Source organism: Prinia subflava, chromosome Z (assembly GCF_021018805.1).
Source record: "Prinia subflava isolate CZ2003 ecotype Zambia chromosome Z, Cam_Psub_1.2, whole genome shotgun sequence".
Lineage (NCBI taxonomy): Eukaryota > Metazoa > Chordata > Aves > Passeriformes > Cisticolidae > Prinia > Prinia subflava.
Window position 1 is genome coordinate 8,735,652 of NC_086283.1, and position 24,813 is coordinate 8,760,464.

Sequence of the window (24,813 nt, forward strand, 5' to 3'; positions counted from 1 at the left end):
GAGGCAGCAGAGCTGAAATAGATCTTGCTTTTCAAGGACAGAAATTAAGACACAGAGGAGAAAGGGAGTGTATCCTCAGACAGGTCTTGAAAATCAATGGTGAGATGAGGTGAAAACTTACAGGAGGGCTGTGTCAGAAGGGCATGGGAAATGACAAAGAAAAAGCTGTATTAGATAAGTAGAGGAATTGGAAGAGTTGTGAAGCATATTAAGTCAAATCTTTGCAGAGTTTTAAATGAAGAAGTCTGAACAGTGTCTTGAGACAAACAGGTAGCCATCTGATTAGCTTTGATTTAATGATATTTTTTAACATCTTTGTGTGTCTGAGCAGCTAGAACTGAGAACATTCCTGAGAGAAGCCTCTTCTGAGGAATCACTTTCCCCCTTAGCTGAGGGAGGATGTGGGGTGTCCTGGTTTTGGCTGGGATAGAGCTCATGTTCTTCTTCATAGCTGTTGCAGTGCTGTGTTTTGGATTTAGTGTGAGAATATTTTGTATGTTGGTAACACAGGGCGTGTTACTGCTGAGCCGTGCTTACTTAGAGTCTCCAGGCCTGTTCTGTGCCTCAACCTATACCACCAGCAAGGAGGCTGAAGATGCACAAGGATTTGAGAGGGGACACAGCCAGGATAGCTGACCACAACTTTCCCAAGGGACATCCCACACCAAAGGGTGTCATCATGGTCAGTATGTAGAGCTGTGGGAAGAAAAAGGAAGATGGGGTCATTTGAAATGATAATGTTCGTCTTCCCCAATAACTGCCATGTGTGAAGGAGTCCTGCTCTCCTGGGGTGGCTGAGTACCTGCCTGTGCATTGGAAGAGATGAATTAATTCCTTGCTTTGCTTTCTGGCACACAGTTTTTGCTTTGGCTATTAAACATCATCAGCTTTTGCTATATTCTTTTGAAAGAGATTTTGTCCTGCTGAGACCTAGAACTGCTTTTCTCACTTCACCATCAAAAAACCTACAGTTCAACTCTTCTTTGCATTTGTGCTGTATATACAAGGCCAGACTGGATGAGGCTCTGAGCAACCTGGTCTAGTGGAAGGTGTCCTTGCCCATGGCAGGGGTGTTGGAACTAGGTGATACTTAAGGTTCCTTCCAACATAAAGTATTCTATAATCTGTGTACTCCATGAATTTTCTCACTTTTACATTTTGATTCTCTTCCCCCATTCCCTCTGGTGGGGAGACAGCAAGTGGCTGCATGGGGCTTAGTTGCCATCTGGAGTTAAACCACAACAGGGAGAAACATCACAAAGCACAGCAGAGGTGATGGTACTATGGGTTATTTCTTATGCAGGAAACGCAGGGGACATGAGTATCAGGGTTCTGGATGATGTCATGTACCATTCCCACTGCCATGAGAAATGGGAAGCAGAAAGCTGACACTAAGGCTGCCTATTGATGCCCATGAAGGCTTGTCTGTGTTCAGTGAAGCTGAGGGAAGGTTCTGAGGGGCAAAAGGAACAAATGGAAAGGCAGTGGTTGAAGTATGAGGGAGCTGTTTATACTAACTGCTGTGGACACCGGTATTCGTGCTGCTTGTTACACTGTTGATTATTGACAGCTATCCACTCTCTTAACTGAACCTAATAAGTTCCTAGGACCTGTATTCCCTTTTGCTTAGTTTCTGTAAATGCTAAATAGATTTTTGCCATGTATAATGCTTTTCAGAGAAAACATCATCACCTGTTGTTATATTAGTCTGAAGGAGGTTTTGGTCTGCTGGGACCAAGAACTGCTTTTCCCACTTCCCCATCAAACAACTTGCAATCCAGCTCTCCTTTGCATAATCCTATTTCAAATACGAATAATATAAATCCTAGTATAAATCAGTTTATACTAGCAAGAAAATTTGCGTGGTCATATTTCATCATTGCCTTAAAGAAGGGCAGAGAAGCTGCCAGGCTGTCTGTACAGATTTTTCTGCTGAAATCTAGTGAAGAAAATGTAGTTGTCCTGATAACATATTCAAGATTTTTTCCCCCTCTTTTGCTAGCTCACAATACCAGGAAGTTGTGGCACTTTTCACTTGCAGTAGATAACAGCCTGCCCACCTCATCCTCCTAGTGTACAGGTCAGACAAGGTCCTATTGTCACTTTCTCTGGCTGCGGCATCCTGATATATCTAGCTCTGTCTTGGTGACACTCAGATTTCTCTAGTGATGCCTAAGTCATCTCTAGTTTTAGTGAACTTTTCAACACAGAAAGAAAGGGGTGTTCAACTCAAGGACAGCAAAGCCTGGAAGCAGATTTCTGTAATAGTATTGACCAAGTCAAGCTTGTAGTTCAGGGAGCCTGCACAAGGAGCTGTGGGAGGTTGGAGTAAGTGGTCCACATCAGGCCTGTGTTGTGGTGACCTCTCTTTTGCTAGGGAGCTAACATATGCTCTGCAGGGCTGATTACCGAGCTTCTCCAGTCCCACTTCTCATATAGGGCAGGGCAAGGTTGGAGTTTGTATCTCTGGGGCTCCCATGCTGCACCTGGTCCCTGTGATGTAGGAGTCAAAGCCCAGTGTGAGATGTCTTGTGGGGTCAGAACAGGATGTGTTAGTACTTCTAGTCAAGAACATAAATCAGTTTTGTTCTCTGAAACTTCCCAGTTGCTCCTTTTCCTTACATCCAAGTGTATGCTTGTATGTTTTGTCAAGTCAGAGAGGAGGAAAACGTCCACTTGGTGTAGTAGGTTTTGGCAGACTTTTTCCCCAGGAGCAACTTGTGCCAATATTCCATCTATTCTATCAACTAAATATACATGGCTAAGGTCTGCAAATTTATTCAGGCTGATGGGCCCCACTTGTTGAAAGTGTGCTCTTCACACCTTATGCTGCAACCTTGACCATACATTTATGGATTGGTACACTTCATTAATATGAGTACAGAGCTGGAGGTCACAGTGCAAGGGCATGGGCTATCTCAGCCTTTAATCTCAAATGTACTCCATGGGTAAGATAGATGGATTAGTGCCATCACAGGTAATCATACTATTTTACTTCTCAACCTCATTGGTTGTCCCCACCTTGGGATTCTCCAAAGATCTATGGAAGATGTGACACCTGTTCACATAAGCAGAGATCCACATTATCTGTGGTGGTGGTGGTTTCTTTCTACTAAGGAGGAACTAGGTGACAACCCAGATATTTCCTTTTGAGTGTTCTCTTTCAAAACAATCAGAGGCAGTGGGACTTGGAGTGCCTGACACCCTGCTTTTTGCATGTATCTGACATCGTCATTTCTTCTCCAGAGTAAGCTGGCTAAATTGATTTGATTTTAAAGAAGTGAAGCACTGAGGCTATGCCTGACATTTTCAGAATTTCAGGACGCTGTGTTCCCAAATCAATATGCTGATTTAGTAACATAACGTATGCTCAGGAAGGCCATGTGACACTCTCAGACCCATCTATCTTAGTTGAGCATTTCTATTAGAGCTGTGCAAATCCTTTCTAGGACTGCAAGTGAGATTTTACAAGTTTCCCAGTAGAAGGGGGTAGTGTGGAATTACAAACATCCTGCTGCTATCCCCTACACCAAATATCAGATTTGAATATACCCTTTTTCTTGTTTGAGTCTCAAGCAGGCCCTGACATAGAACCATCTCTGTATTGCTAGCAATCAAATAGACACATGCACACATCCACAGATGTGCAGATATAGCAGTAGTAGCCTACTGCCCATAACATATGCACTTCCATATGCAGATAAGGATCCATTTTTATGCAAGCACTTTAGGGAATCAAAAGATGCACTTGAAAAAGTAAAAGGGTACCTCAAGAGACATATAAGTTTTTCACAGATTTAGATAGAATAAGAATAGTGCACAAATGTTGTCTGTCTACATGAAAACAAAGTAAATACCATTTGGCCATGTAGCTAATTTAATATATATTGAAGTGTTTGGCCATTCATATTATTGATACCCATGGAAACATGTTGGAGGTAGCAGTGGCTGAGTCACTCAAACAAAAAGTGACTTTAGGACACAGACAATGTGAGTGACCTTCTTATTCTGGCAAAAGTGTTGATAAAAGTATGTCAGAAAAAATGCTACTTTCCTTTTCTTTGTTAGACATTTGATGGTGCAGTCTTCTTACATGACACAATGCTTTGAGTTTATATATTTTTTTACTTATAAGGTACTGGCAGCTGAGTCTCCTAATAGCACTAGAAAAATCTTTGTGTGTTATTTCAAGGTGCACAGAAACTCTGTGTTTCAAATAGTGAGATTGTAGCAGTGAAATTACCTACCTTCTAAACTGATACCACTTGTTTCTGTGTAGGCCCAGCTTTCATTGAGGGTATTTCAGTACCGTCCTGTTTACCTGTGGGGACATTTGCCTGACTACAACTTTTAAGAACAGGTTTAAATGTTGGAAAGTGTCTGCACCTTACCAAAGGATATAAATTTTCTTCTCAGTGCCTTTCCTTACTCCAAGTAGCCCAAGTACTCCTGAAGGCATCACATCTTTTATGCCATATGCAGTGGCTGGCAGAGCCCAGCACATCAGAACCCTTTGTGCTCATCAGGGAACCAGGATTTGAAGGATCACTAAACTTAGCCATTTTGTATATCAATCCACAAGGCAGCACTTTAATCATGTATTTTCAAGGTTAGAGTGTTCATTTTGGCCTCATACTAGCTAAGTGGCACAGAGATGTTATGCACAGTACATGGTAATGCTATAATTTATTGCTTTCTAAAAGCCACCCGAAGTACTGCACTGTAATCAAATAGCACTTCTTGATGACATTGCGTGCTCCACATATAGCCTGAAACAGACTGACACAAATAAGTCATTTCAAGGTGCATAGCCAATCAGAAATTCTTGCCAAATGGAAGATGTGTGAATAAGCAGTTTTTGGTTTTTAAATTATGGCTTTGTCTTAATGAGACATTTGCTAACAATGGAGCTATGAATGTGCATTTGGTCTGTCCCTGCTACTCTAAATGAAGTAACGGACATGGCCATATTCTGATCTGCAATGTGGGATCAAACTGAGCTTAGCTTGTCTCTACAAGAAGAAAATATTCCTGTTACTCCTTCTCCTTACTTGACTTTGGTTACTGACCAAAAAACCACAGTTTTTATACTGGGGGAAAAACAATCAGAAGACTTGGACAGAAGATGGAAGTTGCTGTTTCAGAGTGGCTGTTTCTAAGTAAGCTTCTTTTTTTTTTTTTTTTTTAAATGGTTGAACCTTGAATCTTCCACAATCTAATCGCTTTCTGTCTCAGTTGGTTCTTACAAACATTATCAGGTAACTTTAGATAGTATGGAAGGCATTCATTTTTATCAGGCTTATATAATTTAAAATCTCGGTCTTTTGTTACACTTGAAAGTCACTATAGACAGTCTTCCTCCTGAATTTCTCTTTTTTTGTGAGGACTCTCCAGTGACCACTTCCTACCATGCTCCTCCAGGAATTTGCTACCTACCATGCTCCTCCACCTTTACCAAGGTGCCTCTTGACTCTTTGAGTAGCCAGGCTTCTGCTTGTGCTACTTTCTTGACTCTACCAGACATCTGTGCTCAATGGCTGCATGTTTACTGGGGTGTTGTACGGCCCAGTCCAGGCATCATTTCTGCCACATTGTGCTGTCATTTGCCCACAGGACCTGCTCTTCCATGCCTCAGGGCATCTTGTCCAGCACCTTCAGATACAGAAAACAGCCTCAGTTTCTCATGATTGGGGGAGATGGGTAAATCCTAGCACACCTGTTTGCTGTATTTCTAAGACTACTGAAGAGGTATTTGTAGGGGTAGGTCAGCCACCACATCTGTGTGAAGCCAGATAATATTTACTAAGTGTCTGCTGTTTAGAGCTCTCAGGGACAAACATCATTACTTCATTACCAATCATTATTGACAACAAGTAAACAAAGTTCATAGTATATTCAATATTACGCTTAGTTCTTAGTGTAATATTGCTGTGTGTCTTTGTAGAAAATACAACGTGTATCCCAGGAAACAATGGACCACATTTGACATTGGGATTATGTGCAACAAGATAAATAGAATTTTGACACCTTAATTTGTAGAAATGTAATATTTAGCTACACCTGGTATATTTTTAAATGCTTTTCAGCACAATTCACCTGGAGATGATTTATTCTGTAAGACAACTTGGTCAATGCTACAGGTCTTGGAGTCCTGTGTTCTGTAGCAGAAAGAGAAGCTGGCGTATTTATGCCTTGTGAAGCCAGTGGAAGTCTGTCTGTTGACTTTCATGGGGCTCTGGATTAGATCTTTAATGAACATCTCCTGATATCATTATGGGAGCAAATATTGGAGCAGCATCATGAAAACTTCAGATTTAGTTGATACGAAGGATTTATTAAATTTTTTTTGACCATACAGTAGTTTGAAAATTGCTTCTTGAAAATTACTTCTTTACCTGCTGCTCTATTCATGCTTATCCCACAGTGACCTGAGCCACCCAAAAAATTATTTTGACAGAAATAAGCTGAGGCCAAGATTAGGGCAAATGAAAAAACCATGCAAAATAAAAGCAACTGGTTGTTTTGAAACAAATAGACAAGGTGCAAATCCAAAAATCAAATCTGAATGCTCCCAGAGATATGTGGGGAGAACTTTTTTAACTTGTTGATTTCAGAAGTATACGTGTTGGGTTGTAGAGAATTGAAATGTAAAACAGAGTTTTGAAATGTAAAACATAAACCACAGAATTAATGAATCAAGTTAATTTCACACTGCCCCTGCTTTTGACTAATTAGTGCAAATTAAATGTTGCACTTGTCATGCAGAGCACTTTGTGCACCATGTATTGCATTAAGAATTATTTTGGGTCCATTTGCACAATGTGAAAATAGTGTGAAAATATTTTATTTCAATTAGTGGTAGTTTTACAGTCATTAGAAGATTTCTTTAATAGGCTTAGACTCCCATGGCCTGCACAGCTGCATGAGGTCTGGTTTGCATTTAAAGGTGGGAAAAGATGTAGTAGGAAGGAGGACATTTAGCTGACTGGATTTACTTAATTACCCCCCACCCCATTCTAAAATGCCAGACCAGGCTGGTCAGTTATGTGTCCCTTCGTCAGAGGCCAATTGCTTAATTGCAAATTATCCATAATAATTACACAGCCAAATAACCACTGGATTTATTTTTAATGAATGTGAAAGCCCTTAACAAGGATTTAAATGTACCCACCAGGATTAGTCAAAATCGACAGCTATCAAAGGGCTGGAATCTGCCACTCTCACTTCTGTGGAGGAGAGTATCACTCTGTTTATTTTCTGTTCATTCTCAGTGAGACTCAGAGAAACGAGGATGCTGTGTCCATGCTCTGTAATGTTTTCAGGGTCTAATATTTCCATTGTTTCAGTGAGACAGACTGAAAAAGAGGGATTACTGGAAATGGAAAAGGCTGTCAGAATGTGGGATGCTGTGAAGCTGGGGCAGAATATAGGACAGAGTGGAAATACTGCCTTTGCTGAAATGAGATGGAGCTCTGCCAGGCAGCAAAAAAAGGGATTGTCAAAACAGCAGCGCACTCCCCCTCGGAGGCATTCCTGGCGCGGGAGAGAAGGGTCTGCCCACTGCAGGGAGATGGAGGCCTTCCCTCTCGGTGGGATGCAGCGCTCGGAACTGGCCGGCATCAGCAGGGATGTAATTAGCGCTGACACAAAACACAAGGCAAGGCTTTTGACGCTTGTTTTTCAGTTCTGACAGAGAGGAAAATCATAAGAAAGGTGGCTTTTTTGTTGTTTTGTTTGTTTTGGTTTGGGTTTTTGCCTTCTGCTTTGTCCTTTCTCTTCTCCCTCTCTCCCCTCTTAAACAGCTTTCTCCCTTCAAATTACCTGAAATCACTGGGTACATGGGCCACATTCCATCGTGCTGCCCACTCCTCCACACTTGTCAGCCTGGAAAAAAAAGGTGTACTTTATTGAAATACTAAACAAAATGAGAACAGGAATTTAGATATAATACTCTGTCTGCTCTCAGGCAGACGAAGAAGATTCAGTAGTTGACGATGTAACAGAAAATTTGGAGTGTGAAGGAAGAAATAAACTGAATGCAAAGGAGCATGCAGAGGGGAACTAAACTGTATAATGTGGTGCAGGTAAATTAAAGTGGCTGAACTGTTTTTGAAATGGAAACTTGGCATCCGTCTGTTCTCTATCTTGCCTATATTGGTGTCCAGAGGTCCAGTTCAGAAATTTCTGTCTCACTGTGCTAACCTCAGTAAAAACACTGTGTAACTCAGTGTCTCCAACCATTATTGCCCAGCATCTAAGCAAAAGCATTCTCTCAGTTCTAATTTGCTTTTTCACTTTTATGTTGCCTGCTCTTTGTAGGTCATGTGTAAGCAATTTTTTCTGCTGCTTTTTCTAGGAGGTTAAGTAATTAACTTGGAGGAGAATGGGAAGCTGTGATCTCGCCTCACTTTGAAAGGCCATTTCCTGAGATTTCTGCAGCATGCTTCGTCTTCCTCTGAAATTTCTTATACTGAATTCTTGCATGGGGAGTTGATATTCTTCACATAAAAGCCCCAGCTGAGATCTTTTTTGACTGTGAGGCATCCTATGGAATATTATCCTCCTACAGGGACTGTAACAATGATAAAGTGAGGCATGATGAAATATTGAATTGTTTTGTTTTGAGGCTTGTTTTTTCTGATGGCTGAGCCCTGTCTACTTGTACCTTGCTATGATGGGTGTCAAAGTTTGCTAATGCACACACAGCCTGAATATTTCAGATTGTGCTTAATGGCTCAGTGGGTAGCGCACGCAGTCCTGAAGTTCCTGAAACATGTCTGGATCTTCTGGAGGTCACTATTTCACATAGTGACCCCATAACTGGTAGAAACTTGCCTTGTCATCTAAAATCTGGATTTATTTAAGATGTAGCTGATGCCCCAAATATGAATTCAGTACCATTCATCATTTTCATTCATGACTTTGAGTAGCTTCTCCAGTCTGTCTCTGCTGTTGTCAGTCTGGCAGGTTTGTTCCTTACAGGGTTAATTAAGAATACACTCTGGTTCCTACATCTGAAATCTGCACATTAAAATCAATGTGGATTTCTACCTACACTCCCTGTTAACAGAAAGGAAATTAAGACCCTGCACTATGAGAACAGTTGCTGGATTTATTCTCGGTACCAGATGCCAGTAATGAGGTGGGGAGGAGGAATCATCCATCCTTTTAAATGAGCAGATATTTTCTTTACTATTTTTCTAACTGATATACCTTACCCTTCAATGTTTTTGTTATAATTTTCTCATTCCTTTCTCCGTGGTTTCTTTTTCCCTTAAATACGCATCCTAGTCTACACTTCTGCTTGCTCTTCTTAAGTCATGATGTAGTTTTGACTCTTAGTCATATGAAGGAAATCTGTTTCCAGTATTTCCAGCCCTGAAATAAATACCTGTAATCGTCAAGGGTGCCAGAAAAATCCAGCGTTGCTGTTTTGTCTTACATTTTTATTTTTAATCTGGAACCAGTGCATCTTCCAGCTTCCTCAACTCCCTTATAATTTGTTTAGCATGAACACTTTCCTGAGAGCAATACTAGGTGCAGGCACGTTACCCTTTTTTCTCCTTTTTAAGGTTCTCGTTTCCATCTCTAGTGTGGATTTTTATGCACCAGAAATGATTGCAAAGAAACCTTTTCCTCAGCCCATGTTTCTCAATCGGTCTTCCCTTCCCATGTTCTTTGTCTTTTCACAGTAAATAATCAACAGTTCCAAATAATGTTGTAATTAAAAATTCCTCAAGAAGTAGTTGTTGGGGATACTGTTAAGTATACTGAGAAATGTCGGGGGGTTACTGGGAAGGAGGAAATAGAGGAATTCGAAGCTATAGAAGGTAATAATCTGGGCCGCCGCCCCCGAGAGGGCGGGTCCTTGTGACGTGGAGCGCTGCATTGGGCTCGGTCCGCAACATTCCCGGAGCAACGCGGCTCCCCGGGGCTCCCCCGTGTCCAGGGCACCTGCCCGCTCTCACCGTCTGCATCGCTTCGTGCTCCGGGCCCGCCAGTGCCGGCCGGGCCGGGCTCCTTGGCTTACCGGGGTGGCAGTCTGTGTGCTGGGGTGTTCTCTGCTTGCTCTGGCTGGCAGCCCCAGAGCGGATGGCAGATCGGAGAGGAGCTCCCCCTTCCCTTCCCCCAGCCTGAGCTTCAAATGCTATTGCCTGCACTAAAGTACGACTCTGCAGGCACTCGTAGCCATATATACATATAAATTTACTTTATAGCATGTTTGTTTTGTAAAAAAAAAAAAAAAAAGAAAAGAAAATTTGGTAAAAATAACGTATTTGTTTCTGCTCAGCCATTTAACTCCTTAATGCCTCAGTTGTGGGGTTTTTTTGTTTTTGTTTGTTTGTTTGTTTGTTGGGTTTTTCGGGGTTTTTTTATCCATCATTTAATCCAGCACATCCACTTCATTAATTTGGCCTGGTGCCTTGTGTTTTTGCTCTTCCTAAATGAAAAGTAGAGCATGGCAGACAAGCAGTCTCTGTTGTGAGAATACATTCAGGGAATTCAGAGAATCTCATTGGAAAATAGATGCTAGCTCACCCAAGATAGAAACCATGGCTTTGCTTCTACACCCTATTGCAACAATGTCAGTGCTACTGGCATTGCCCGCTAGGAAAGGCAGCGGTCTGCCCAATTACTCTTCAAAATGCATAAAATCAGATTGGATGGAAAAGAGGAAATTATCCTGGGTCATCCTGGAAAGTCCTACAAACAAAAGTAACGAACATCTAGAATGAGATAAAGGAAAGATGAAGCTTAAAAAACATTTATAACAAGGAAAGCACAGAATGGCTTCTCAAGGATTTGAAGGCCTCTTGTATTTGAATATCTCATTAGGAAGCTGCAGGGGAACAAGGCACCTAAATATGTTAAAACATGGTCCCGAACTACTAAGATTTTAAAATATCTGAAAAGGGAGGTGATCTTCTGTTTCAGGATATGAAAATAAGGGATGAACAGTTACTTTCCACTCCATGTGTTTAAGATTTGTCTCATCAATCACCAACCTAGGAAATAATAGTAAAGATTTATATTCTGTATGGCTCTGTACTGGTTTATTCTGAGAAATGCGGAACGAGAAGGGATATTAGAGGTCCTCCTTTATGAATTAAATGTCTTGTAAGTGGAAGTTGTGTCCTGCGAAGTGACTGGCTCTGAACGCATGTAGCGCTCTTTGGGTCTATCCCAATGCTTGATTGGGTGGGTATGCATGTGTCCCTTGTGAAATTAAGGCACATCCTAATTCAGCCTGAAAAAGCTCAGAGGCTGCGACAGAAACATTCAAGATGTACAGAAATACTCTTTTCTGGTGCAGATATTTCAATATTTTGTTTGTTTAAAAAGACAAACATTTTTCATTCAATCCTAGGCATGACAAATTCAAAGTTTTAGAAGAAAACTGCTTATAATTTATGCTAAATATTAAAATGGTGGAGAGGAAAAAAGGCATTCCAAAGGTAAAATTTGGAGTTAATGTTAAAAAAATGTAGTATGTAGACAAAATTATAAGTAGCTAAGAATAGGAATTCAAAAACTACTCTGCCCTCTCAGTACATTGCTATCATGACACTACAGTAATTTATTGCTGCAGAACATTGCCTTCTAGAACTCTAAATATTTTAAGGAATTTCAATTACATATTGCAGGGGAACATCTTTAAAAATGTTCAGGTTTGCTAGCTTTAAGGACCTTAGAGGAATCCATATGCAGAAAAGCAAACAAACCCAGTGAGAAATGTACACTGTTTAATTAAAATACTAGGATTTGGCACATTCTTTTTCTTACTATGACTTATTAAGGAAAAAATCCCTGCATAAAATCCCTTAAGTATACAGATAGATGTTGGGTTTTTTTCTTCTGAGCTTTGTACAAATGGTTAGTATTATCACCAAAAAAAGTTATAGACTTGGATGTATATTTTGTTCTTTTTGTATGTTAATGATTTATGGACTGTGTCGCACCATTTATATGATCAGCAGTCAGTTAAATGCTCATTGTCCTAAGAAATGTTGAATTCATTATGAGAGAGAGAGGAGTAATAGATTCCCTATCTTCATCTCAGTAATCAGCAATTGTCAGCCCAATTGCCGTGGATGCAGGCAGACAGGAGAGCTGCTCATGAAGAGAATTGCCACCCTCAGTGCCAGTCAAAACTCGCTGGCTCTCAAGTTTCATATGGAAACACACATTTTTGCTACACAGGTGTATTTAACTAGGAGGTGTAGTTTCCAGGCTGTTACAATTACACAGTAGGTATTTTCAACACAAAACAGCTCTCCTCCTTGCTCGTCATGCAAATCTTTAATGATTTCAAAGAGTATGATTAAGAAGGGGAGGAAGGCTTGGATGCTTCAGTAACTTGGTAAGGGCTCAGTTAGAGCTGTCAGTCCCATACTGCCTGTTTCTGCAGTGCAATGCATGGTACTACACAGCAAATTAATGCTATGTAAAAGATAACATTCAAAATTTTAGTTTGGGAAGCAGTAAATAGTGTTTCTGTTTTCTAACTAGCATTTACTTGGGAACTGGACTTTTCCTGTGATGTTCTTCACTTCACTTTGATGCTGGACTCTGCTTTTGCTTGCTTTGCGAAGCTGCACAATGTAAGTAGGATCAGTCTTTAGAAATAGATATTTGCATCCTTTCAAAGCCTAAACTGAACCTACTGCTGGCAGATTAAGGTTAAAAGGAGTTGTGAGAAGGTTAAGCCTCTACCATGATGATAAGTAACAGAGCCCTTTTTGGGAGTAATGCAGAAGTCTTGGTGCATCAGGAAAGACGTGCTCATTCCTTGTTGATTTCTCTCATATCAGGAATCAGCACTGCAAAGGAAGGAAGATCTGGGCATGATTCTGAGCCTTGTGGATTGGACTTGGCTATACAGCTGAGTTAAGTCCTTCATCTCTGCTTGCACAACCTAGCTTCTCCCAGTGAGTACAGCGAGGGACATGCACTGCAGGAGCTGATGAGGAGCTGTGCCTATTTCTTACCATAGGTATGATCACTATTAAAAATTTGTCCCAAGTTTTGATCTTGCTGGCATCAGTGCTCTCCTAAAATCAAGCAGCAAAGAAAATGTAGCTGAGAGCAATGTGACTATTTATTTTTACAATCTCTTGTATTTGTGGTCTCAGTGGTGGGACCTGATGGTATCAGTGCTCTAACTCAGAACATCTCTCGGCAGCCACTCAGCTCACCAGCCTTGCCTGGATTGTATGGTACTAATTAATTCTAAAGAAGGCTAGGTGGATTTCAGGTATGACGTTATTGGTACTGAGGTAACTGAGTGGCCTACAAAAAGAATTTCAAATTCCTGGCTCAGCTGTGAGCATAAAGGACTCTGGCTTGTTCTTGGTTAAATGCTCTCTTTCTATTTTCCCTTGGCTGCAACTAAACTGCAGAATATTTACCTGCTTGATTGTTGTTTGTAAATCTAGGTGCTTCCCTCCCCCCGTCCCCTAAATCTTCCTTAGATGCTGAGAGAAAAAATAGCATACAAGAAAGTGGTTGTAAAGCATTTCTTTTCTGTTCTGCTGCTCTGTCTAGAGCTTTTTGTGGCACTCAGGGGTGCAGTAGGGCTTGAACAGTCCAGACAGTGTGCCAAGGTATATTCCTGTAGGACATTGCTAGAGATCCCTGCTCGTGAACCCTGCCTGCAGAGCTCTAACTGGAGAGAGAAAGAGAGAGAGGGAGAGGGAGAGAGGTGAAACAGGGAGGACACAGAGGTGTGATTAAGGACTTACAGAGAAGACAGAGAGAAAAACTGAGAGAACATAGTGAACAGATTGGTAAAAGGAGAGCAACCACCCAGGCTGAAGACAAAGGGGCTGAAACAGAAAGTAAAGGAAAAAGGTAATTGCAATTTTGGGGTATTATATTAAGATGAAAAGCTGGGCCAGTCCCAACCAGCCTATGTGGAAAGTCCAAGAGCTGGCTGGAAATCAGGAGGCTGAGGCTGTGAAAAAAAGGGAGAGGTGGTAGAAAGGAAGGTGGGCCTTGAGAGAAATAAAATGTGCTGTGCTTTGTGCAGGATTGAAAATTTTTCAGCTGGGAAGGTGCATTTGGTTGTGGACAAAGTGCTCAGAAATCTACAGGCAGAGATGGAAAAGGCCTTTTGCAAAGAGGCAGTGTGAAGAGCTTTGCAGAGATCATTTTTAAAGTAAAAAGGGTGGTGACTTCATTAAAAGTGCTTGACGCTTGCCACGGTTTAATTTCAGGCCACTTGCCTAGGTATTTAAACACAGATTTAAGGGCACAGCTTGACATGTATGAAAGAAAAACAAGTGGAGCGGGGAGCTTGGTCTACCTTCTTTGCTGGTGTAAATGTCTGGAAATCAGACTTACCTGGATGTCAGATGCACAGATTACTGCTGTTATAGTAGCTTGTTAGCAACTCAGGTTTTCACTCTTGAAACCAGGAGAGTCTGAGATAATGGAAAGAGAAGTCAGTGGAGCTCTTGTAAGCCTTGCTAGTGCAGAATCTTCCTGAACGTTTTTAGTTATGAATCAGCTTCATCCTGATTTCTAATGAGTGATTTGGAAGCTAGTGCCCATTTGTGAGAAGCACTTTTATACTGATAATATTGTCATGTGTTGTTAGTCTCATAATTTATTTCTGTTTGGCTAGCTATTCTCAGACATGTACAGTCTAAAATTGAACATAAATTCCATACCACCTATGGTGTTAAATACCAATTTTAATGCAGATTTTTATTGTATTTGGCTGTGACTGAACAGAAACTAAAGAATACAGGCAGCATTAAGAGACTCTTCAGAACTTCAGCCAGTCCACTTATTCTCACTAGGGACATCATGAGAAACTGGAACAGGGGTAAGTGAATGGGGCTGGTTAGGGGATTTCGAGGATTCCTTTTCTTCTCTTCTTCAATTCCTTGAAACTTTCATTAAATTACGGATAAACTCTCAATAAGAACAAAAGAGTAAAAGAATGACAGCTGAATTTTTAGACTCTGATGACCTAAAAAATTGCTTTGCAGACATAAAGAAACATAAAGGATTGAAATGTATGTCTGTAAACATCCAGACATTGTACTGTCTTTTTTCAGATTCAGCTTCTGATTTTCACGTTATTTTGTGATTTTCACATAGCCCATTTCAGCGACATTACTGGGACAAAATTCCTGTGGGTGTAATTCTTGTTACTTCACTAACATCAGTTAAACTCAGCATCTCTAACACAGATTTGAATTTGCTTGATGAATTTTGTGAGGTTTGTGTTATACATGCAACAAGATGTGTCTGCTGTCACTGGATGGGTGTATCTTGGAATCTGGCGGCAAATCTTGTCTGCTGTGTGGGGAGAAGGCTGAAAAGGGCAAACAGTAGAGCTTGACCAAGCAGCAAAGGACCCTATGTCCTCTGTGGGCAGGGAGTTTGTGAGTAGAGAGTGTTGCAGAACAGCAGCTAAGGACTCCCAAGGAAGGGGCACTCGGAAAAGCACTAGATGCCTAAAAGGAGATCAGCAAATACCCTTCTATGAATTTGAAAGGGACTCTGAGCACCAGACAAGCAGCTTTATTTAATATGGCTTGTTCAGTAAACTAACATTAAACTAAGTGAGGGAGTAAGAAACAGTTAACAAACCGCTGCAAAAATGAGAGGTTTATTACAGCTGGAAAGCATGAAACTCTGCAACTACACTATTTGTTTTCTATGAGGGGCCAAAACAAAGTTGCATAAGTAATTTGGAATCCTTCCTTCAGAACCAGATTGCAATGGGCATCAGAGACCCAAACTGTGAACAGAGATGTGTGAATATATTGAGTTAACCTTAGAAAAACAGTAAGGATGGAGGAGGCCACAGCACAGAGACAGACCAGACTGCAGATGCAAGAAGGAAAACCAAGGCAATGATCCCCCAAATCAGGGCCACAACCTATCACAAGCCTGTGAGAGCACAGGAGGCAGAGCAAAACTGATGACTCCAAGGGGAAATGTGCCAACATGCACAGAGCTCTCTTTAAATGCTGCCCCAGCACACCGTGCTATCTGCATGTGATGGCTTTCAGCAGGCTGTGTGAAATGATTTGGTAGTCTTAGCTGAGTCTCACCACAGAAATGCCAAGCTTCTTAAGCTGCTTAACAGGCTTGGCAAAGAGGATAATGATTAACCGTTTATTAAAGTCAGCCCCTCCAGGTCAGAATGAGGGATATTGGTAGTGAGAAAGCTCGTGCTGCTCTTGCCTTCCCAGTGCCTTTTATGCAGATAGAGGACTTTAGCCTTTGGGGATACAGTCAGTGGTATTAAATTTACTTAAAAGTATGAAGTGCCTTCATTTCAGTGCTGAATACCACTATGGGCCTTTGTAAACTTCCCCCATGCAGTCTGAATCTCCTTAAAGGCAGACATGCACTGGTTTCTCAGAAAAGCTCTACTGAGAGGCTGCAGTATACATGTCAACTTAATTAAATGAATTTGTTTAAAATATGATCAATGGTGTGTGAAATTGTATAATTATTCCATAAATACACGTTGTTAATTAATTAATATTTTAATTAAAGGGTAATTGGAAACTCATTGTGTTACTACCTTTTTGAAGGACATGAATGTGTCTTTACCTCATATTCACTTATTAGACAAAAACCCCCTCTTTTTAAAAGAAGGTATTGAACTAGAAGCCCAGAAGGTTAAAAAAAAAAAAAAAAAGAAAGAAAGAAAGAAAAAAATGTCACACTATGACAGCTATGTCCCAGTTTGCCATAGGAAGGAATTTGACTGCCCTTTAAAATCTTCACTTTCAATCAGCCTTCACTTTTTCTAATATCCTTCGTGTCTCTTATTCTGGGAGAGTGATTGTCTCGTTGGAAGTTTTGCCTTGAAATGTCTCTCTGGAAAAGGAACTTAGAACAAAGTGCTGTGAACTAGTTGTTGGTTGAGAGAGGTTGGTATTAGCAGTTTGTCAGAGCTAGACATAAATCCCTCTTCTCCCCTCATAATAATTTTACTCCTTCAGTTTACCTGTTTAGGTTGAAGACTATCCATATTAACAAGCTCAGACTCCCTATTACTCACTGCCAGAATAGCACACCAATCCCCAAACCACTTTTTGTAACTGCTGGTGTGGAATAAATGAAAAGAAATGACTGGAAACCAAGAGAGAAATGACTGTGGCCCTTATCTTGCCCCTGGAAATTCATATATAATTCATATCGAAGCCAGTAGGCTAGGAAGGGCAAATCTGAGGCCTGCCTGTGAAAAATTATCAAGGGCTCACAAATTAGGGCCCTAATTTTGCAAACTTGCAATTGAATGCAAATGCCTTCTGTGAAGGCAGTGGAAAGGGTGCTGCTTGCTAAACTGAGCTCATGCTCTTGTTTGAAGCTTTGGGATGTAAACAAATATGAACCAGGGAATTCTAGACAGTAGATAGTTATTCTGCATGTTTTGATCTTGTGCTTACTTGGTAAAATTAAACCGGTAAGTTTCTGCAGCTGTTAACCACTGCGCAGCTGCCCTCTGCTCCTGAATGCATCAAGAGCTAGTAAATGTTGTTTGACTGTGACTGGTCTAAAATGTTGATGGTTTTTGATTTCTAACCTGTCCTGCAGTACCATACCTGCTGTAGACGTAGAAAGTCCTAAGAGAAATCATAAGTTCATCACAGTGACAGCATATTAGTGTGTGACATAAGAGGATTATATGAGGCTAGCATAAGAAGAACAAGAAATACCATCACTAGCAGAGGGACGAGTAAAATCTAAGTCACTCAGGAGCAGATTACAGCACATTTAGGAATGGCAAAGGGCCCAGTGTGCATCTCTGCACAGGAAAACTTACACAGCTCTTCAATGATTAATAGATTTTTAAAAACAAAATCTGAGATTTTAAGCATTTTTGAATTCCTAATTGCAAAACTGAGCTTACTGTGTTGTATTCTCATAGAAAAGCTATCCTTGTTGGTCTTTAAATCCAACAGTGAATCACAACGCATGCCTGACTTATTCGTGTGACATGTCAGGTGCATGAGAGCTTACATCACATGCTATGCCGATGCATAAAATTTTTAAGCCTGTCCTTGACAACTGAACAATTCAGCAACCTGGACACAAGCTGCAAGAATCAAAAAGTGGGACAAAATTACAACTGTTTATACAGCTTTGCGCAATGCCATGGCAATATATTTTGCAAGAAGAAATATTTACTGAGAGTAAACACAGTTTAGAATGAGATTTAATGTCTGTGTCTTCTCTGCAGAGATCCACACACAGAATGCTGGGTTTAATGCTGCTTGAAGAGCCTGAGCTTTTTCCTTGGTGAAGGTGCAGGAACATTTAGGGTAAGAGACATAGTGTCCATGACAGGAAGAAATACTTGCATAAGAAAAAGGGAAATTTATTGTAAGTTTTACTTCTCTTTTTTTGCCATACTGCAGATTGTTTGACAAGAGTGATACCAATTAGTGCCAATGATAGCACAGTTTATGATACTGACATCTGTCTGAGACAAACTAGCCTAAAAACATCAAACTTATTTTGCAGATGCCACTGAATAATCATTAGGTGGTGATAATTTTCAGTTGCCCATTGGGAAAAGGTTCCAGCATAATAAATGGTTAAAGTCTCTGCTTTTCAAAAATATTGCACTGAGAATTTTCACTTGAGACAGCAGGCTGAGGGTTTGCAATCCATCTTTTGCTGCCTTGCAAAGCATAGGAGTAGAGGGAATGGTCTTTTCAGCAAGCCTGAAGAAAGTCTGAAATATTTGTAGGATTCTGTGTTCTGACTGGATTTACAGGTCCAGATTTATCTTGGGGCTAGTTACACTGGCATTCTGAAGTTTTGTTTGTTTATCTCCACCCTGAATTTGCATCAACAAAAAATGATCATTGAATAATGGAAATTTTATTGCATTCAGGATCTAGGTAAATGTTGGGGTGATTTTAGCTGTCATCTGTTTCACGTATTTTTATACCACCTGCAAACGTTCAAACTTGCAAAACTGAAAATATAAGCATCCATTTATAAGGAGTCACCTAAATAAATGACTTGATTTTTTTCTCCTCCCAGAAATTCGTCAGAAGACAGGGCTCAGGGGAAGCTGTAGCCACACAGCAGCTCTGGTCATTGAGCTTCCCATTTAAGTGAATAAAAGTGAAGTTAGATGTCTCTGGACATTCCAAGGATATCCTGAGTTACGCTGGGGGCTGTATATCTTTATCTATCCTTGTGGGTTTTTTGTTTAGCTCCAGAATTATCTCCCTAAAAGAGAACATCTCTCACAATTTCCAAGCAAAGCCTTAAATTTGGAAGGGACAAGTCCATGCAATACTCATATCAGATTCAAAGTAGGACATGAGTCTGAATAAATCTAAGCTGCTATTTTGTGTACTTCTAGATTCCTCAGCCTCTTCCTGGCAGTGATAAAGGGATTGCGATTCCTTTCTGTGTAAATCTAGGAGGAGGACAAAGCCTTGAGGGAAAATCTTGTCTCTTCTCACACCCCAGTGTAGAATTTTCACCTTCTTACACATCTGCTCTGAAATTAATCCTCTTGGTCTAACTGAATCTGAAATAGTCTAACATGGAATAATTTACATGGATAAGGGTCTGAAAGAGATGTGTAGCAAAAAAGACACATATCAGAAGGATGTAAGAAGATAGAAACTAAACTAAAGGGTAACTTATTTATAATTCAGATTCACTTAGATTTGCATGTGAATTTGGCCCTTACTCTGTGAGGGAGAAAGCAAGACCTCATAGCTGTTTCCTGTTGCTAGATGAGACAATATCAATATTTTAAAATTCATATGTACCTGGTTTTAGAATGGAATTATGAAAGAGATACAAATCTTTTATTTTTGAGTTGCACGCTAGGAAAACAATGCATTCATGTACATATGAACAGAAATCATTGCTGCCTGTTAAATTAGGAAACATGCTTTCAAATCTTAATATAATTTCTAGAGGAAGGAGCCTCTTGACTTGAATGGTGAAGGTCTGAAAATGGTCAGACAGAGTCATAAGAGCTAAGTGGGGATCCCAATTACAGATCAGTAGTAATGCAAATGTTGCTGCAGAGGGACCTCTCAGCTTCTGCAGCTCAGGAGCTGTGTCTGTGCCTAGAGCAGGCATAGAAAACCTCCCTTTCATTATTGTTTTTAATTATCTGCACACTGACAGAGCTGGAATACCTGCTGCACACTGAGGCCCTTTGTGCAAGCCCATCAGCAGAGACTATGCAGCCAAAGCCCATATTTTTTGCCTTCTGCAGGTCTTTCAGCTGAATTTGGCTTTCATGCAGATGCCTTTCTTTCCCATTTACTCTTTATCTTCATTGGCTCTTTCCCCTGCTCCACTGAACATACACAACACTTGCAGCTCTATGTGATGACACCCAGTTTTGGCTATCCAGCTGTGATCCTGAAGTTCCTGTGTAACTGTAAGACTTGTGTTACTGTGAGGAAGAGAGGGTTTGCTGCACAAGGGTGGACTTGGGGTGCAGACGCCTTGGTGAGCAGTCTGTGTCTAGCCTCCTCCCCCTTCATAAAGGAGCTTGCAGGTTTGGATGAAGAGCAAGAAGCTGACAAGCTCTTAATTAAACTCAGGAATGAGGTGTTAGTCTCTGGTCTTATATGTTAGATTAAGTTCAGTGTCCCCTTGTTTTGTTGCTTATTCCTGTGTTTTTCCTATGTACTTAGCAGGCATGATATACCTCCAAGGGAGAGCAAAGCAACTAGGAAAACAAAGAGGAAGAGTTGGCAAAGGGAAATTTACTGTCCTGTAGACAGTCACTGAAACTAATCCCCTCTGAGGAAATAATGCCAAAGTTATATTTTGTTGTGTTTCCCACTGGAGGCTGCATAGTTTGAGACCATGTGAAAACATAAAATACTGCTGGTGTACCTATGATTTGGACCTACTTGGTCATGTGTGGGACATGCTGTGCCTGCAGCACTGGGAGAACAAAAGGGACTGGCTGAGTAATCTGTGTTCTGGAGCGGAGGAGTCCAGGCCAAAGCATATGGACAGGTGAGCACAGGCAAAATGAATACCCACTGGGCAACAGTGAGGAGTGATGACTTCAACTAGTCAGAAAGAGGGAAGTGCAAGGAAACTTCACCAGGTTTTTGGCCTCCTGGCAGTGCTGAGCTGTTCTAACATGACAGGAAAGAGGCAGAAACAAGGTAGCTCAGCCCATCTTGACATGAGCACCTTTTGCCCATTGCAGAACCCTTGTCTCCAACTCAGCCTCATTGTAAGGAATCTGAGGAATGATTAATAGCAAAGGATACAGGCAACTTCTGATGGATGCTCTTAAGTTATCAGGGCTTGTGATAATGCAGATCCTCCTTGTTCTCCTTACCCGCTTTCCTGACGGCTCTGTGCTAAAGATTCATGTGGCAGCAAATTTCTACCTGTTGTAGACACATGAAGGATGACTTGTATATAAGAGGGCATAAGGTACCCTTTTGTCAACAGGGAAGCGGGCAGATGAAAGCAAGAGTACAGCCTGGAAAAAGCTGTGTGGGTGAGGATAGGGGGAAGCAGCAAAGTTGGTTAAAGCTGCTCTGGGGAGTGAGAACCAACTGCACAAATGCATCAGCAGGAAGATAGGTGCTTACAGAGAGCATGTCCATTAAAAAGTGAGGAGGATAGGGAAAGGAGTGATGAGGAAAGTTATAGCAACACTATACTTCTTTTAAAATAAAAGAAGACTGGAAAGTAATACAGATCTCAGGGAGATCGCTTTTTGAAAGCATCAAGGGGATAGCAGGAATAAATGCAAATCAGACGGCCTACATCATGCGTATCCACATGAAGGCATGTGGATTCATACAATTCAGCATCAAAAGTCACTCCAGGACAGCAATAAAGGGACAAACTTAGTGAATTGCTAATCACTGTTCCTCAGAAATCACTGAGAGCTGTGGCAGCTCTGGAGGGCAAGGCAGGGGGAGAAGAGAAGGTGAAATTCCACCCTAAGCCTGGCAGGGCTGAGCAATTAAAGCCCAGTCAATCCAGGAGCAGTCCTCTGGGAAATAACACAGCAAGTGAACAGAGCAAAGAAAAATCTTTCAGAAAAAAGGAAATGATGAATGGTGGCAGGTGGCCTGGTGCAGCTCTTCTCAAGGTGACAGGAGCAGTGCAAAGTGAATTCCTGAAAGTTAAGCTTTGAACCCTGTATTGTGATGTGGGTCTTCATGTTGTTCTCTGGGCAATTCAGTAAAGCAGTGTAGGGGGAAGCTTTATATGGATATATCTGCAAGGCACTTCTAGTTTTGGTTGTGGGAAGCAAGTCCAGCAGGGGGAAGGCAAATTCTGTTTGGGAGTTAACAAGATGTTTGAACATTAATAGTACTAAATATCATAATGATATATACTGTGTAAATTCATACCAATAGCACTGTGCCATTTAGGATCTAAATGAATACAGAAAAAAAGAAGAACACAGAATTCAGGGGACAAAACAAGTGGTAAGGGTTTAAAAGTTATTTTAATTTCCTACTGCAACTAGTCAATGTTTCAAATGTTTGCCTGATGTTATTTCATCCCAAATTATCTGCTTTACACAACAAGGGCTATGTTTTCAATTGGAGTTTTCCTCCAACTAACCCAAAGTTTCTGCCCTGAACTTCAGAAACCTTACCAGCTTAAACACTGCCAAAATCTGTGATGTCTCTGCAGGGCATTTAAGCTTTGTCGAGTTTTACCAAAATTTTTTTACTGAAATGCAGATTTCTGGTTATCTTTGACTGAGAAAATATATATGGTTAGTTGTATACCACAGTAACAATTGGATTATGGCTGGAAATGGGTGTCAGGTTTGGTTTTAGTCAGGTTTGGTTTTAAGCTGGATCTGATTTTGGAACAGGATTTGGGCTTATTTGTACCATTGCATGCATGCTGGTCCCAGGGAAAGGGACGAAGAAGGGACCTTGGAAGGGACAGGTTATTAATGCCCTGTGGGAGCAGCAAGGACCCCCAGTTACCACTGTGCTTTCAGGATTCATCATGTTGATGAGTCAGACAGGCAAGACAATTTCAGTTTGCTTGTTTTTCACTTTTTGGTCTTGCAGGGTTTTAGCATTTTATGTTTTTCTGGGAAGCAAGGGGATGTAGGGAAAAAGGAAGGGGAGCTGGGATTTTTTAGGCATTTAAAAATTTTTTGTCAATTGATGTGACTCTAAATGGCTGCAATTCAAATGCAGTGATACAGCAAATGTAACAAAGAAAGAGATACCAGGAAAACTGGATAGCTGGAAAATAAGAGTGGAGAAAGTAATAAAAATGAGGATCAGATTGGAAAAAGAAAGCAAAATATTTGATGTGAGGTCAGAGTGCTTGGGAAGGTTGGAAAGGCACAGAGAGCTCAGAGATTTCTAGCAGGTGTTGAGCCTGATGCACACATCCTTTGCACAACAGTGAATGTCTAGGCAGGAAAAATACAAAGAAGCATGACTGACATAAGCACAGTCACCATGCCAATGAGCACAAGTGGCTGTATATATTAATAGGCCAGAGGGAAGATGTGAATGCAACAGGAGTGCAAGCTACTGAAGGTGAGCTCTGTCATCAGCAATATGTGGAAGGTACGTGAGAAAGTGACATCTAATTGCACTGCTCACTCTCTCTGGGGAAAGAGGACTCTGGGGGAAGGTTCAGATATTTTGGAAACATGCCTCCCAAAGACAGCCCAGGTATTCTGAGGTTGGAGCAGGGGATGGTGATGGTGGGACTAGGTAACATGAAGCTAACAGTGCAAGATTATCCAGCGGAGCTGAGCCTCTGCAGCAACTGGGGACAGATGTTATATCATCAGGATGGCCTTTTTGGCTGGGGTTAGAGAGCAGCCTGCAGCCAATGACTCCAGAGCTCCAGCTGCTCTCCAGGGCACCATAGCTACCCCCTGTGCCTGGTGAACAAACCTGGGCTGCTGTGCTCCAGAGGTGCTGAGCCCAGACAACCAGTCTCAGCTCATATGACACAGCTCAGTCTTCCAGAATTTAAACTCTCTGCTTTGTGCTTTCCCTTGTTTCTAAAATATAGGGACAGATAGGAATGTACTCCCTATTTCCTGTCCTGATCTGAATGCCTTAGTACCCTACCCCATCTCCTTGGCAGTGTAGCCATTCTCTTTCTGTGGATTATCCTGGCCCTGTCACCCTCTCAGTGTGTTAATCACTGAGCACAGTAAACATGCAAATAGCCTAGAATGTTTTAACACTGGGGACAGGAATTCTCCTTGCTGATTGACAGCCAGACCTCCACAGGGACATTGATTTTCATGGTATGAGGCTGAATGGATATGTAGATTAAAAAATGGAGCTTTCATAAATGTTTCAGGAGATATTGTGTGTCTGTGCATGTACCCACACATGGACTTCTTGCTCCACGTGGGAGACCACTTTGCTCTCTGAATGTGGATGGTTTCTGCTTTAACTGTGGCTCTTCATTTATTGCTGTGGCTTCTTAGCACTTCCCTCTGGCATTAGAGCTGCCTCCCACAGAATTTGTTCTTGCTCAGTTAGCAGACCCCCAGTTTTGTTCTCCATGCCTGTGCCATTTCTTTGCTTTGTGGAATATTGTCAAGCCATTTGCCTATTGAGTTTGAAGCCTCTCACCTGATTTCATCTTTTTTATCAGTCGTTCTGCCTGCCAATGACTGCTCATGGTTGAGAAACATCTGCCTCATAGGTTTTTTCCCCTCAGTCAGGTTTCCAGCTCTTTTATTTCCTTGCAAAATGCTCTCTGTTGTGTTTGCACACATGCTACATAGCACTTGGTTGTTGTCGCAAATCTGACAGGTGCAAATGTGAAAATGAAATAGTTTCTGAGATATTTAAGAGCAAACCC

General features: G+C 41.2%; 1 protein-coding gene across 19 annotated transcripts in view; it reads left to right on the forward strand.

Annotated features, from left to right (window-relative positions):
* Positions 1-24,813, forward strand: part of CXXC4 (CXXC finger protein 4) — a 135,879-nt gene that overhangs the window by 58,174 nt on the left and 52,892 nt on the right. For 18 of the 19 annotated variants that reach the window (XR_010083632.1, XR_010083634.1, XR_010083635.1 and 15 more), the window contains 2 exons: positions 12,511-12,602; positions 12,813-12,994. The gene's annotated coding sequence lies outside the window, so the exon portion shown is untranslated. Of the gene's footprint in view, positions 1-12,510; positions 12,603-12,812; positions 12,995-14,736; positions 19,060-24,813 lie in introns of those variants that run through there. The other variant, XR_010083649.1, reaches the window with a different exon arrangement.